The sequence below is a fragment of the Podarcis pityusensis genome (assembly GCF_964106645.2).
Source record: "Podarcis pityusensis genome assembly, chromosome: 5".
Lineage (NCBI taxonomy): Eukaryota > Metazoa > Chordata > Lepidosauria > Squamata > Lacertidae > Podarcis > Podarcis pityusensis.
Genome location: NC_138032.1, coordinates 73,069,079 through 73,082,075, shown reverse-complemented (window position 1 = coordinate 73,082,075; position 12,997 = coordinate 73,069,079). Strand labels below are relative to the sequence as shown.

The 12,997-nt window shown below is 41.4% G+C and overlaps 1 long non-coding RNA gene across 21 annotated transcripts in view; it reads left to right on the top strand.

Moving 5' to 3' along the window:
- The window catches only part of LOC308476927, an 808,687-nt gene that overhangs the window by 472,233 nt on the left and 323,457 nt on the right, over positions 1 to 12,997 (top strand). The window contains exon 2 of one of the 21 annotated variants that reach the window (XR_013986215.1): positions 4,750 to 4,802. The exons of the other annotated variants lie outside the window; for them this stretch is intronic. This is a non-coding gene — a long non-coding RNA (uncharacterized lncRNA). The remainder of the gene's footprint in view (positions 1 to 4,749; positions 4,803 to 12,997) is intronic. 21 annotated transcript variants of the gene reach the window in all.

The window sequence follows — 12,997 nt, the reverse complement described above, 5'->3', positions numbered from 1 at the left end:
ATGCTGGTGGGAAAAGATTGCTGCAGAGTCATCATTCCCTCTGATTACAAGTCAATTTAGTATGGGTCAAAAATGGGTTTGATTTCCAAGACTGTGTCCCCATGTACAGTATTATGAAGGTTCAGAGCCAACAGTGCTCAGCATCGCACCTCCAAACTACCCTTGTGATCATCTGAGAGAATGAAAATGTAAAAAGAAGGTACAGGTGAGGCTTCAGCAAGTGGCACAGTCAGGATTGAAAAGGTTCAAAGGAACATGGTCCTTGGTAACATTTTCCTCCCTAGAATGTCAGTGGACTAATGACTTAATACCTGATTTGAGAAGCTGGTTCAGAGACTTGATGTCTCATGATCTGATCACCCTGCACTCAATAAGGTGTCCATGAGTGCTAGGGCTATCTGCTCCAAGTTTGGTCTGAAGCACATGAAAGGAGAACAGTGGCCTTGAACTGGCCCATAAAAAGCTAGCATGCACACACACACAAATGCAAATTTTTATTTGTGGATTTTATAATGTTGATGAAACAGATACAGAGCAGGGATGGACACAGCAGCTAATTCTGTCCCATTATGGATTTTGCTAGCATTTGATTATAGATGTTTTCTGTGGCATGAAATTACGTTCCAAAGGGTGCATTTTGTTCTGATTTGTGCTGCACTTATTACACAGCTTTTACATGTATGTATTTTTTATGCAATGCTGCCACTGCAAAATCTGGAGTTGTGAGCAATCCAAGTGGGAGTTGTGTTCTGATCTGCAGGGAAGTTTGGAAGTGTTGAATCTGGAAAAGTGTATGATACAAAAAAAGAGACTAAATCTCTAACGCAGAGCTACGAAATGTCAGATTCCCAAGCAAACCCACATTTTAGAAATAAGTATTTGCTTTTAGATCTCATACAAAACATGCCCTGTATTTATGCACTATGTCACAGGAAATTTGGGACCCGTTGCCTGTCAAATCCAGCATCCCATTACCTGACACTGATGATAGATATACTTTGCTCCCCATGATTGAACACAATTTCAAGCTTTGGGATTTTCATTAAACTATCTTTGAACAAAAAACATCTCCCTCCCCCTCAAAAAAACCTTCCTGTATCAGAGATAAGGATCGTGGCAGAGTGGGTCTGCATAATCCAAAGTTGGCAATGTCGTCCTACAACAGGTTTGCATATATTCATAAATATGTTGAGGCAGCCACAAGCTTCAAATTACCTGTTGTTGTTTTTTTTCAAAGTATAACAAGGAATGGTTTTTACTTTTCCAGGAAATAAGCTTTTTAAAGTCTTCAGTCAGCCACTGAGTTCTGTTGTGAAGGAGATCAACAACTAAATAGGTGTGAAGGGATCTTCTAACAGCTGCTAACTTCTATATTTTTTGTCAGAGCCAGACTTGGGCTGGATCTAGACACTTCAAAAAAGGGTTTCAGGAAAACGTGTTGTAAACGTCATAATAGGAAATCACGTTGCTGAAAGACAGAACTCCACAGCACCATATGGTGTCACGGTGTTATAACACATTTAAAACACTCCCCACCCCTTTCCAGACCTGGGATGAGGAGTTTCCAGCCAAGCTGGCACACCAACTCCATGGGCCTGAGGTGTCTTCAGCCCCCTCAATATTTGTTGCAAGGGAGCTGAGGAGGCCGAGCGTGGGGCTGAGTTTGAAGCAGCTTCAGTGGTTGGCTCCTCCTGAGCATGAGAGACGAGGAGCCACCGGCCATTGAAGCTGCCTCATCCTGGGCTCCACTTTCGGCCTCCTTCCAATGATGTGACATCGAACGTGTCGCACATTGCACACACGACGTCACACACATGTGATGCATGCTGGGCCCTCTCAATCTTGCGTGTAAGTTGGCACCTCTGCAGCCAAGAGTCCCTCTTCTCTGCAAGAACCAGAACTGGAGAAGTGTAATATGCAGAAGTCCACAATGCCTATGTACTGTCTCCGGGATCAGAGACAGCATGTCTATGAATTACCAGCCACTGGAAAACTACAGCAGGAGAGGGCTGCTTGTGGGCTTCCCATGGTAGTAGTAGTAGTAGTAGTAGTAATAATAATAATAATAATAATAATAATAATAATAAATTTATTATTTATACCCTGCCCATCTGGCTGGGTTTCCCCAACCACTCTGGGAGGCTCCCAACAGATTAAAAAGAGAATAAAACATCAAACATTAAAAGCTTCCCTAAACAGTAGTAGTAGTAGTAGTAATAATAATAATAATAATAATAATAATAATAATAATAATAATAAATTTATTATTTATACCCTGCCCATCTGGCTGGGTTTCCCCAACCACTCTGGGAGGCTCCCAACAGATTAAAAAGAGAATAAAACATCAAACATTAAAAGCTTCCCTAAACAGGGCTGCCTTCGGATGTCTTCTAAAATTAAGATAGTTGTTTATTTCCTTGACATCTGATGGGAGGGTGTTCCACAGGGAGGGCGCCACCACAGAGAAGGCCCTCTGCCTGTCCTTGTAACCTCACTTCTTGCAGTGAGGGAACCGCCAGAAGGCCCTCGGAGCTGGACCTCAGTGTCTGGCCTAACGATGGGGGTGGAGACACTCCTTCAGGTATACTGGGCTGAGGCCATTTAGGGCTTTAAAGGTCCACACCAACACTTAATTGTGCATAGGCATCTGGTTGGCCACTGCGAGGCGTTAGATGGGTCTGTGGTCTGATCCAATAGGGTTCTTCTTATGTTCTTAAGCTCTGTTGACCATGAAGACCAGAAGGGCAGGGCTTCTAATATTTAGATCAGTCTTGGCCAATCGAGAGGCTTTGTTGGAACAGTGAGTTCCGCTCGTAGAGGGGAATGACTGGGGGGTGTCACAAGGAAAGGTGTAAGGGGATAACCTTTTTTTGTAACTCTCATTAACATTGAAGAAAGTGAAGGCAACTCAGTTGCCCTGCTTCTTCCCCACCCCTTTTCTTTACAGTTTGTAAAAGGCAGTGTTGGGTTTGTTATTAGCAAAGTTTGTCAGTTAATGAAAGAAATCTATGTTAAAGAAGTCAAGCTTCCAAGAATCATCATTCCTGTTAAAAATACCTTGGCTGTTGCAATAGGCTATATATGTTTCACATTCCTCTTTCCATCGGTGCACGAATAGAGCTCCTATGCCAAGACAAGGGGAAGCAGCCATAGCTTATTGGCATGGCCAAAACCTTGCTGGCATGGGAGCCTAATTCAATTGCTGGTACTGCACCCTATTCTCAGTTCCTAGGAACTGTTTTGCTAAGGGCCAAATTCGATGTGATAACTCACCTGCAATCAAGTGAATAATAATAATAGTATTAATTATTAATTATTATTTTATTATGTAATTAAAACATTCCATGGGGGCTGCAATACCATTTTAGTAAGAATGACAGCTACTCTGGGCAACTCCCAATAAAATGCTGTGGTTGTTGCTGTTTAGTCATTTAGTCGTGTCCGACTCTTCGTGACCCCATGGACCAGAGCACGCCAGGCACTCCTGACTTCCACTGCCTCCCGCAGTTTAGTCAAACTCATGTTGGTCATTTCGAGAACACTGTCCAACCGTCTCGTTCTCTGTCGTCCCCTTCTCCTTGTGCCCTCAGTCTTTCCCAAGATCAGGGTCTTTTCCAGGGAGTCTTCTCTTCTCATAAGGTGGCCAAAGTATTGGAGCCTCAGCTTCAGGATCTGTCCTTCCAGTGAGCACTCAGGGCTGATTTCCTTCAGAATGGATAGGTTTGATCTTCTTGCAGTCCATGGGATCTTCATGGATCACTGCCTTGCCATGGCAAAGGGGCTTGAATAACTCAGAGAAGCTATGGGCTATGCCGTGCAGGGCCACCCAAGATGGACAGGTCATAGCGGAGAGTTTTGACCAAACGTGATCCACCTGGAGCAGGAACCGGCAAGCCACTCCAGTATCCCTGCCAAGAAAACTCCATGGACAAAGACAACAGGCATATAAAAATAAAATATTAAAATCACAATAAAACCCTCAAACATTAAAAACTTCCCTGTATAGGCCTGCCTTCAGATGTCTTCTAAAACTCATATAGTTGTTTAACTGTTTGGCATCTGGTGGGAGGGCATTCCACAGGGTGGGTGCCACTACCGAGAAGGCCCTCTGGCTGGTTCCCTGTAACTTCACTTCTCACAGTGAGGGAAATGCCAAAAGGCCCTTGGAATTGCTCCAATAGGACAATTTTTGTCCAGATGGCAACAGAGAAGAAGAGATTAAACCCATTTCCTGCTGCCCCAATGAAAACTGCCCCTTCACCTGCTATTGCTACTTTAAAATAAAATAAAAAAGATTGCTGATACATTTAGCACCACACCTACTTTGACCCTTAGTCACAGGCTTCCAGCCTCAATGAAAGGTTCGATCCCAGTTCAAGTTTTAGACTTCCTGACAATTCTCTCCTTTGTGTTATATGTTTAGCCTTTGGTCCAAACAGTTATCTTTTCTTATATGATACATTCTGCTCCACTGATCATTCATCTTATACGATGATAGAGACCTGGATGGTGTTATTGCTTCAGTTAAACCTTTGACCTGGTTGAGCTTTAAGTGAATCGTGACTCTCCTTTACTTGGTATTTTAACTGTGTCGGTCACATTAACGTTTTAAAATTAAAAAACACCCTTTCACTTGTTTGATATAAACATGCATCTTATCCCTGAATAGCCATAAGCACATTGCTCTGATCTAATACACCAGTGGCACTTTATCCCCCTTTTCCTTTTAACTGCTCTTCCCCACTGTAGCTGAAACAGAAGTGTAAAATGCTGAAATACTGCTATCAAGGTCAACAGTACCAGTAAGTATTGTGCACACAGAGAAAATTGGAAGTGTCCCCATTATGTAGGTTCATATGGAGGATATGATAGAATGGTAGCTTTGGCTGAGGATAAAAATCAAGTGAAAATGATACCCCTTGAAGTGTCTAATTGCATCATTTCATTTGTAATCACTGACCTTTCTTCCTTGCACAACGGAGAAGAGATAGGAAGGCAAATTCCTCCTTCCTCCTACCCTGCTTCATTTGATTTGGTGCCAGCAAAGGATTATTCACTCTTGGCCCCATCCTGGGCCCAGTTACAATACTGATGCTCAGTGCATTTCACTTGAATGTTTTTGAGCTTCATGGTGTTTGGTTTTATGTAAAAGCAAAGGATACCAAATAATATTCAAAAGGAGGAAGAAAGGACTTTCAAGCAGATATTGAAGGTTTCATTGACTCTGAACACACGGTAAGGTTCGTTGAGGTTTTTTCAGCTGTCAGTAAAAATCTGTATTGATATAAGAAGGGCAAAAGCTGCAAGCTATCTGCGTTAAATACTTAGTCTGATGGCTTGACAAGAAATGACATTTGTCACATTTCTTCATGCAGCAGTAGAAGGAATCATGAGACATGAGTTCATTCTTTGTGATTTGATGATTGTGGCTACCCCAAAGACCCTCATGTCTCTGAAAACTGGCGGACAGCAACTTATATCACCTGGGCCAAATGTGCCCCATAAAGTGTATCTTCTGTCCCTAAATGGCCTGCTTCAAAGTAAAAAAAAAAAAAAAAAGAAGAAGAAGAAGAAGAAGTATGCACAAGCAACATTTCTAACAATAAGATTGGCAGCAGACCACTGGAGTGGAGGTGGAGCATGGTGAGTGGATCCCTCCTTCCTTGTAAAAAAAATTTGCCCTCCAGCAAAATAGTTCATATGTGCATGCATGCTTGCATTCACTCTGATTATGTTGTTGTCAGCTGACCTTTAGCTTGGGTGAATTAGATTGCAACAATCACTTAGCTTCTGGAGTTCAGAGGCTTTATTCATGTAGGAACTATTTACAGGAGGAGTGGAAATGAGACAGAGAAAATATCACATATTGTCTGGAGAGAGCAACAAACAAAATGGCTCAGTTTTTTGGAGTGAACAAACAGTGCCCTTGTGTGGTTTAAAGTAACACATGCATTAACTGGAAGCATAAGAGAAGGAAATGTATTTGTTTTTCTCCAATAGTCGTGTGTTAGTGTGAGAGGAAAGGATCTCTGTCTCTCTGTGTTAGATGTGTGTCAATTACCAGTACTGTGTGTAAATGGCTCCACCCACCACCAGCATTGGCCACATGGCCTCCAAGGAGCAATCCACCTCCACATGTGGACCATGGACCAAAAAGGTTGCTCACTTTTTAAAATATAGCTCCTTGAGGCTGCAGCTGTCTTTCTGAGCTGATCCTATCATCTGTGGCACTAGAGCACAGCTGCCATGTTCAGAATCAGATATGCATAAATAAAATATATAACGTGTTTCGCTCCAGCCAATCATGATTTTGGGAGTACTGTACCTGCATGATGCATACATTTTCAGAACTCATGCTTGCATCATTTTAACATTTTTTAGGCTCATCCATAAAATCTCTTAGGCGTACTCTGAAAAACATGCAAAGTGTCCCAGTGTCTTTCTTAACATGCTTAAACAGAACCATACTTGTTGAAGAGGCAGGGAGTTTTGCCCTGCTCCTCACTCTCACTCTCTGAGACAATGTTTGTAGTTTCCATATATTTTGAAGATGATGCCATAAAGGCCCAGTCATACTGTTCTGTATCCCCTGGGTGTCATCTGTATTTTTAGCTGTCAGTTCCTTCTACCCTCCAGTTGCCTCCTCTGTGTGCTGTTTCTCATGAAGACATTAAAGGAGGTTTAGAGATCACAGGAGGCCTTTAGTTAGAGCAGCAGATAATGATTCTCAATTAGTTCAGGTAATGGTAGTTATCAGCATTTTGGAGGAAATGGAGCTTGAAATGTTTTGTGGATGAAAGGTGAGCGGGATCTCACAAAAGAGGGGAAGAAATGCTCCCTCCTGTTTATGCATGCGGTTTGTACAGAGATATTTCATTTCCTTGTACAATCTTTTGCTGGAAACAGTAGTTTATTGTTGAGTGACTTTAACATCGTTTTTTAAAAAGCAACAATCCTTAAAGAATTGTCTTAAGGAAAATCTACTGAATCCAACAGCGAAGTCTACTATCTGATGTGGGTGTAAACCTGGCTTGCCATGTGTCCTATTTCACAGAGGACATTGCACTCTTTGAAGGGCTGACCAGTCCTCTGTTTCCAGGGTAGGCAGATTTCAAACTTGCAGGATATATGTTGGTTTTGTGATTTGAACACCAAGGTCTACCAACCAGAGTCATGTGCAAAATTGTGGCATGTGGAAGTGCAGGACACAGAACTAAGAAGCGGACTGCCTCTGAGCTCAGCCCTGTTGGGGATCTGAGGTGAGATAGCCACAAAGTGGAAGTTGCTCCTGGTTCCAGTCACCACACAGCGGCTGCTTAAGGTATAAAACAATTCACTGCTGCAGAAGATCAGGCTTCAGTAATACAGTTCTGGATACTGATACAGTGGTACCTCGGGTTACAAATGCTTCGGGTTACAAACGCTTCAGGTTACAGACTCCATTAACCCGGAAGTAGTACCTCGGGTTAAGAACTTTACTTCAGAATAAGAACAGAAATTGCGTGTTGGCGGCGTGGCAGCAGCAGGACGCCCCATTAGCTAAAATGGTACCTCAGGTTAAGAACAGTTTCTGGTTAAGAACAGACCTCTGGAACGAATTAAGTTCTTAACCAGAGGTACTACTGTATATACATACAGCTTGTAGGTTTTGTGGATACAGATACAGATATATATATATATATATATGTCAAAAGCATGTCTGATGCAACAGCAATTCAAGACTTAACACAAACTATGACTCATGGACTCACAGACATGAGCTAACATGCCTTAATCACTGGACCATTGTCATGGCTGACCTTTCCCCTGTTGGTTTATCTCATACATCTCATACATATGGGTTCATGAATGAAATTAACCTCTTTCTCCATGTCCAGTTCCTCCAAGAAGCCCAAACTTTTTTTTCCCAATACAAGATTGTGAGCTCAAAATCCTATCACATAAAACCCATGCCTAGTTTTCCTCACCCCAAGCTTTCCTCATCTCAACAGCATCTGCTGTGGAAGAAGTGAGGATCAGAATACTTTGCTGATCAACTGCAAATCATCCAGAGCTCTTCAAGTAGATCCTGATCTACCTTCTTTCCATCCCCACTTTATTTGGAGGCATCTTTTGTTTGAAGGGCTGTCTTGTACAAAGCCAGTTTAAGGATTCAGAACCATTAATAAGGGAGACAAGGCATTTTAAGGAAGTTTCATTAATGATTAATTTTAACTGATTTTATGCAATATATATGCTTTCTTGCTTTCCATAGTTTTTAGGTACACAGTGCAGAAACTTCAGGAATGACACAAAATATAAATAACTGAACATGCAACTTGTTTGCAAATCTGTGCCTTCTTTTTTGTGATGGGTGGCTACCCTAGTGCAAAGGTGCATCCAAATTGCATCATTATGCTCATTCAGTCCCCACTCTGAATACAGCTTGTGATGCCGATAGGATCACACATCTAGGGCCAATAGTTGCTATGGGTGACTAGTTGTACTTTACTTTTAGTTGAGTTGAGATCTCAGTGCTTTCATACCCTAAACAATGAGTAACATAAGCATAAAAAATGCAATCATAACATTTTAATTTATTTTACAAGATAAAGGCACCCACAAAGCAAAGCATATGCATACACACACACACACACACACACACACACACACACACACATTTACAGTCTATTCAGTTGCAATGGCATGTTCAGCTGTAGATGTCAGGAAACTACTTTGCCCTTTTGTTGCAGTTTTATTTATTTTTCCCCCTGCAGAATCAATACTTGTGTTCTGAAAGTCACTGTAGCCCTAGAGCTATTGAGTCTCTTCTAAAATTAATTTTATTTTCTAGTCAAAGGAAAATAGATTGAAAATGCCTTTAATAAAATAAAAAATAAATTATTTCAATAAAATATAAGTTAGAATCCAATAGATGTTTCCTTGTGCAGAAATAGGCTTCCACATATGGAGGGGCGTATAGGAATGAGATGAATTATCCAGATAAATGCAATTTAGTCTAAATGAAACTCTCTTTTGTTGCCCTTGCACCCTTTGGTGTGTTTTTTTCCTGAGCAGAAAATTCCACATTTACCTTGTCAGGCAAATTTCTGGGTCAGATGCCTCTCTGATCTTATCAGCTTTGCCCACTAATGACAACTATTGGACAAATTCATAGAAGATAATGCCTACTAGCCATTCATAGAGGATAATACCTAGGTTGGAGAAAGTATGACTTTCGTTTTGGGGAATCGCAACTGGAGTGAGTGCTATTTGTCGGAAGACTTCCCCCCCCCCCCAAAAAAAACAACAACAATCACATAAGAACTTTTGACTCTGTCTTCCTAGGATGTGGCCTTGAATTTACAGAGATCGCAATAATGTGTAGAGAGAATTCCATGTACACAGTGCAGGGTGGGGAGGTGGGATTCTTCTATCATCTTCTCTAAGCAGGAGAAAGTGTGATGTGCTTTGACTGAGTAATCCCTGGGTATCTGGCCCAAGGGGCTTTGGTTTGCTGTTGACCTTTAGTCTTGAAGCACAGCAGCCTGGAAAATCTGATGAGGCCAGGCATGCTGCATCTCTGCTACAGACATATCATAAAAAGCTCAGGGGGTGAGAACATTTGTAGCCAGCTGAGAGAGAAATAAGGTAGGGGGAAGCACCCACTGAGGTGTGCCACTGATTGCTTTTAACAAGTAAGTTATCAGTGGGACAAATTGGTGAACGGTGAAGATTCAAGACTGATTTCTTAAGTAGAAAACTTGATATATCCAATTATGGTTCTTTGAGCAGAACTAAACTGCAGTGTGTTCAGTAATCACACTGCACATGAGGTGTTCCGAGTAATATTCTTGGATGAAGAAAAAATATTCATGGAGGGAAGGGAGACTTCATCAAGAGAGTCTGTAAGTGCACGACTTAGATGAGCAGTGGCAATGCAAGGTCTTCATCCACACTAATCTCTCTAAGTTTCACTGATGATGACTGATTTCTAAATAAGAGGCAAAGCAGCAGTAAAAAAAAAAAACTTCCGGGATTCTGCCTTTCCTCCACTGAGTAGTAAACAAAAAGCCATTTGATGCTAATATCATATTTGGGTGCAGAATAGAAGGAAGTTGCAGTCTGGAAAGAGCAACAATTGACAATCTTCTATCCCCAAATCTTGGAAAAGATTTATTTCCCAGAGTGAGGCAGAGGAACTAAAGTTGTTATTCTCTAGGAAGTCTACTTTGGGGCACTGGCATGCTTATGTAGTTTGCATATGTCCCGAGGCACAGATCTGAAATAAGTCCAATTCCTGCATTTACTCATAGGTAGGACACTCATCTTTAGCAGCAGGAGTAGAGATTTAGACATACTGCACTGAATAATTGCATAAAATTAAAACATGCTAAATTGGAAAACAAGAATTTAAAATCTACAACCATAGACTTTTTCAATGAATTGATAGGCATATATATTTGCATTGTTTATTCATATCTATGAAAATGAGAGGTAGCTAGCATTTGTTTTAAAATCAGAATAGAAAGTTTTGAGAGGGTTTTTTATAGCAAAGATGAAGTTACAATCAGCAGAAGTGGCTCCTTTCTTATCAGTTGAGAAGACTAAAATAAATAGTTATGATGCTCTTCATCTTCTCTCAAAGGCTGGCCTGAAGTTCCCTCTCACCTTTCATGATACCATTCTCCACCTGTAAAAATGGACAGAGAATTTCTGTCCATTTATAGGGAGAAGGGAGACTTTCTAATAAATTTTCATGATGGGCTTGCCTTACTTGAATAGCCAGTGAGTTGCACCTTCTCCCTGTAGTGTTTTTGGAGTTGTCCCAGTCAATCAGATTCTGGGAAGTATGGAAGCGAGAGCAAAGAAGGCCAAGTGCTTTTTTGCCTTTATCCCTGTTAGGTTGCTTCATCCCTGTTAGGGTGGTTAGGTTGCTTCAAGTCATGTGCTAATCTAGAAGCAAATGTAGAAATTAAACTCCACTGCAGATGCCTCCTGAGTGATGGGTAGTTATCTTTCTGTGTACATTCTTTTCTTATCACCCTGGAATGTTCAGTTCACATTGAGTTCATGAAACATCATATCCTGACCTGTACTTATCTTTCTGTGTACATTCTTTTCTTACCACCCTGGAACGTTCAGTTCACATTGAGTTCACACCATATCAATCATTAGTAATTGCCTGATAAGAAGGTTTTCATGCCTGTCTAACTCTGTGTTCCTCCACAACCTTTAACCTATTGATGATTAATGTCTTATATGCAACCCCTGCTTTGTACTTGTGTTAACCAATCAGCAACAAGCACATATGTGGCAATGCTGTAATATTCAATAAAAGGGGCTCCCCGACACATGTTCGGGAGATGCCTCCCGTATGACACCTTGCCACTCGTCTGTCGTTTATTTCAACCCAACACTGAGAGAGAGAGAGAGAGAGAGAGAGAGAGAGAGAGAGAGGGAACAAGTTCCCAAACCACCTAAAGAAAAGAGAGTACCATGCAATGCTACAAATCCCTGGGCTGCATTCATTTTCCTAAAGTCAACACTCTGCTATTCTTATTGTTCCTTAGCCTAATGGAATTTATTGAGGCTATTCATCCTCTGTGTGCACAGCAAAAGTGCACTTTTTAAAGCTGAGAAAGCTATAGAGTTAATAGCTTAATAATTCACCAAGAAAAACTGATGTGCTGCTGACCCATGTATCAGGCTGTCAGCAGTGCTTGAGGGTAGTTCATAAATTGCATGGGAGGACTCTGTGGGTGCTCAGGACCAATCCTCTTTTCAAAAGAAAATGGCCTTGTATAGGAGGTCATGAGGGATTAATGCAGAGTTATTCTCCAACTTAATTTGCATGCCAGTGAAGAGGGTAAAGGGGCAGGAGAGAAGTAGCTCCACCATCAAGAGCTAATAAAGAGAAGTCTATTTCTTTAAAGACAAAGCAATCCCATCATTTTGTGTAGTAAGTAGCTTGATCTTCACTAGGAGTGCAGGCATTTCATTCCCTAGAGCTCCCTTGCAATTTGAGTGCAACATGGATAAAAGTATATGTGTCATCTGAGTCCACTGAAAAGCATTATGTTTTGAGGCATTGTGAAACTGGTGTAAGCCCTGTGGTTGTACCAGCAAAAATATTGTAATACTAAACTAAGTCACCATTTGTTGCTTTTTCATGATACCCATAATCAGCTGCTTGATACGTCAGTTGTCATGGTAGGGCCAATCTTTTCCTGGTGCTGCTGTCGAAGTTCACCCTTATGCTCTTAAACTGCTCCATCTCTTTCATAAACCAAAACATAGGCAACTGAAGGATTGAATAGCTGAGGTGTTTGAAATGAAAAGACTCTTCCAAAGACTCTTGGCAGCCATGCACTTTACCTCCATCTTGGCTTGAGACCTCCAGTGGGTAGAGCCAATATGGATGACTCTTTGGCCCTTGCTTATTTCAAAATATGACCCACACTACTTCTACTACTTTAAAAAAAAAAGATTGCTGACAAGGGCCATTCGTAGATTTCTAGGTGGCTAAAATGTAGGACTGTGGGGCCAGCATTGTCTTCATGGCCAGCTTTGTGTTACACGAACCATTCAACATCTCCCAACTCCTTCACATACAGTCTTGGCATTATTATTTTTTAAACTCCATTGCTGAGTGCAGTTGTCTATAAACTCCATTGCTGAGTGCAGTTGCACATCTGATCAGTATTCCTCTCAAGCTTCCTTTCAGAAGTTGAGATCAGTAGAGGGGGCCCTCTAGGTGGTTCCACTGCCCTGAGAAGTATGGGAGCAGGGACCTGGGAGAGGGCATTCTCTGTGGCAGCCCCTAAACTATGCAATTCTCTGCCACTGAGGTGCAACTGGCACCTTCACTCTGCTGTTTTGGTCATATGCTGAATATGCACTTCTGTACCCTGCCCTTTGAAACTTGAGATAGATGGACAGATAGAGACATATTTTAGGACTTGCCCTAGTTTGTTATTGTAATTTGTTTTAAACTGTTTTTAATGTTGTATGTTAA